This window comes from Macaca nemestrina, chromosome X (assembly GCF_043159975.1).
Source record: "Macaca nemestrina isolate mMacNem1 chromosome X, mMacNem.hap1, whole genome shotgun sequence".
NCBI classification, from domain to species: Eukaryota; Metazoa; Chordata; class Mammalia; order Primates; family Cercopithecidae; genus Macaca; species Macaca nemestrina.
In genome coordinates, this window is record NC_092145.1 from 113298591 (window position 1) to 113302297 (window position 3707).

General features: G+C 45.7%; 1 non-coding gene across 1 annotated transcript; it reads right to left on the reverse strand.

The window, feature by feature from the left end:
• Positions 1-2515: 2515 nt before the first annotated feature.
• On the reverse strand, positions 2516-2664 carry LOC112423579 (U12 minor spliceosomal RNA). The gene has a single exon (XR_003014052.1). It is a non-coding gene; the product is annotated as a U12 minor spliceosomal RNA (small nuclear RNA).
• Positions 2665-3707: the final 1043 nt, after the last annotated feature.

The following is a 3707-nucleotide window of genomic DNA, read 5'->3' on the forward strand; positions in this document are numbered from 1 at the left end:
CCCAGCTACTCGGGAGGCTGAGGTGGGGGGATCACAGAGGTCTAGGCTGCAGTAAGCTGAGATTGTGCCACCGCACTCCAGCTTGGGCGACAGAGTTAGACCCTGCCTTAAAAAAAAAAAAAAAGTAAAATATATAATATGATAGTGATATATGTTGAGGACAAAAATGAAGCAGGGAAGAATATAGTGAGTATTTGTGTGTGTATGTGTTTGTATGTGAACGCACACCTGTAGTCCTAGCTACTGAGGCAGGAGGATTCCTTGAGCCCAGGAAGTCAAGGCTGCAGTCAGCTATGATCCCTGCCACTGTATTCTACCCTGGGCAACAGAGCAAGACCCCCATCTCTTAAAAAAAATTAAATTTAAAAATGACGTTTGATGAAGACCTGAGGGAAGTGTCTAATTGAAGAGAGAACTTTGAAAGAGTAAGACTTTCAAGACAGTCTAACACAGGGGTTAGGGGAAGGTCCGCTGGAGCCATACTGCCTTTGTTCAAATCCCAGTTTCCTCCATACTAAATGTGTGACCTCATACTCCTATTTTCCCCCTCTGTAAACTGGGGCTAATGATATTAACTACTTTGTAAGGATATCGAGAGGATTAATCTGAGTGCTTACAACGTTGTTTGACACAGATTAACTGTTTGTAAACATTGGCTGGCTGAATGAATTAATCTTCATATTAATACTGTAATCATGGAAGTTTTTAAATTAAAAAAAAAAAAACTTCTTCAAAAATGAGATTGTGGTAAAATGGTTTGGGGAATGTTCAAACTGTGGACCCCAAGATGGAAGGTGGTTTTGGAACCCTGGCAGTCACTGCTTCGAGGTTTTGGCTCTGTTATTGAAAGTGTTGGGGCAGGATGTGTTGGCTCACGCCTATAATCCCAGCACTTTGATAGGCCAAGGCGAGTAGATTGATTGAGCTCAGGAGTTTGAGACCAGCCTGGGCAACATGGCAAAACCTCATCTTTGAAAACTTTAAAAATTACCCAGGTGGTAGCGCACACCTGTGGTTCCAGCTGCTTGGGAGGCTGAGGTGGAAGGCTTGCTTGGGTCCGGGAGTTCAAGGCTGCAGTGAGCCGTGATTGTGCCACTGTACTCCAGCCTGGGCGACACAGTGAGACCCTGTCTCGAAAAAAAAATGGTGGTATATATTTACATATTTATTTAGCTATTGTCATTACCCAAAATTATTTGTTCCTTTTTTTAAAAAAAATTTTTTTTGGTCGGGTGCGGTGGCTCACGCTTGTAATCCCAGCACTTTGGGAGGCCAAGGCGGGTGGATCACCTGAGGTCAGGAGTTCAAGACCAGCCTGACCAACATGCAGAAACCCCGTCTCTACTAAAAATAGAAAAAATTAGCCAGGCGTGGTGGTGGCACATGTTTGTAATCCCAGCTACTCGGGAGGCTGAGGCAGGAGAATTGCTTGAACCCGAGAGGCGGAGGTTGTAGTGAGCTGAGATCGTGCCATTGCTCTCCAGCCTGGGCAACAAGAGCGAAACTCTGTCTCAAAAAAATTTTTTTTTTTTTTTAAGAAATAGTCTCCATAGTCTCATTATGTTGCCCAGGCTGGTCTGGAACTCCTGGGCTCAAGGAGTTCCCCCCTACCTCCTAGGCCTTGGCCTCCCAAAGTGCTGGGATTACAGGTGAGAGCCACTGTGATCAGTCAGTCTTGTCTTTTTATTTTCTTTCCAACTCCTTCACCTCCTTCAAGTCGTTGGTAAACATCAACTTCTCAAAGTGGACTTTCCTTATTTAAAATTCCAATCCCCTTTTATTACTCATTCTCCAAATTTTTTCCCTCCATATCACACACAAACTGCATTAGGCATGGTGTTCTTTTAGTTATGGTCATGGTACTGGGAAATTTTTTATTTATTTTTTATTTTTTAGACAGGGTCTCGCTCTGTCACCCAGGTTGGAGTGCAGTGGCACCATCTCAGCTCACTGCAACCTCTGCCTCCGGGGTTCAAGTGATTCTCATGCCTTAGCCTCCCGAGCAGCTGGGATTACAGGTGTGTGCCAGGACACCGGCTAATTTTTGTATTTTTAGCAGAGACCGGGTTTCACCATGCTAGTCAGGCTGGTCTGGAACTCCTGACCTCAAGTGATCCGCCCACCTCGGCCTCCCAAAGTGCTAGGATTACAGGTGTAAGCCACCGCACCCGGCCCCAGTCTACTTTTTTTTTTTTTTTTTTTGAGACGGAGTCTTGCTCTGTTGCCCAGGCTGGAGTGCAGTGGTGTGATCTCGGCTCACTGCAAGCTCCGCCTCCTGGGTTCACGCCATTCTCCTGCCTCAGCCTCTCGAGTAGTTGGGACTACAGGCGCCCGCCACCACGCCCGGCTAATTTCTTTTTGTATTTTTAGTAGAGACGGGGTTTCACCGTGTTAGCCAGGATGGTTTCGATCTCCTGACCTCTTGATCCGCCTGCCTCAGCCTCCCAAAGTGATGGGATTACAGGCGTGAGCCACCGCGACCGGCCCCCAGTCTATTTTTTAGGTGTAAAGGTGTCAGGCAGATCGCGATTCCCAGGCATCCCGCAAAGTAGGCTGGTCACCTTAGGGGCGACCTTTACCGCTCAAAAATTCGTCTCACATTAGCAGTGAGGATTCGGGCGTCACCCCGAATCATTATTTTCCTTACTCATAAGTTTAAGGCAAAGTACTGGGAATTAAAAAAAAAAATTAGGTTATTTTAGTGAGAGAGAAAGAGTAAGAGTGAGAGAGAGAGAGAGAAAGAAGAAGAGGAGGAGGAGGAAGAAAGGAAGGAAGGAAAGAAACCATTATATTTTAAATGAAGTAACTCAGGAATGGAAAAGCAAACATCGTATGTTCTCACTTTTTTGTTTTGTTTTGTTTTTTGAGATGGAGTTTCGCTCCGTCGTCCAGGCTGGAGTGCAGTGGCGTGATCTCAGTTCATTGCCTCCCAGATTTAAGCGATTCTCCTGCCTCAGCCTCCCGAGTGGCTGGGATTACAGGTGTGTACCACTAGGCCCGGCTAATTTTTGTGTTTTTAGTAGAGACAGGGTTTCGCCATGTTGGTCAGGCTGGGCTGGAACTCCTGACCTCAATTGATCCACTCCCGCCTCAGCCTCCCAAAGTGCTGGGATTACAGGCGTGAGCCACCGCGCCCGCCTTGTTCTCACTTACAAGTGAGAACTATGAGGACCCAAAGGCATAAGAATGATACAATGGGCTCTGGGGACTTGGGGGAGGGGTGAAAAGGGGGTAAGGGGTAAAAAACTCCATATCAGATGATGGGTGCACCAAAACTCAGAAATCACCACTAAAGGACTTTTCCATGTAACCAAACACCACCTGTTCCCCCAAAACTACTGAAATAATAACAATAAAATAAAAATAAGTAAAAACAAAAAACAAACAAACAAACAAAAACCCCTAAACCCATTAAGATAAAGCAGGGCTGGTGGGTTGGGGCCAGATCACACAGGGGTTTGACATGTGTGTGTTTAGAAATGTATTTATTTATTTTTAGAGATGGGTTCTTGCTATATTGCCCAGGCTGGACTTGAATTCCTGGATTCAAGTAATCCTCCCACCTAAGCCCCCGAGAAGCTGGGACTATAGGTGCATGCCACCATACCCAGCTTAGACATATATTTAATTTTATGAATCAAAAGCCTTGGCACCAAGAGTTTATCCAGAGCAGGGTGTGGAACTTGGGAAGGGTTTATAGCAGGAAA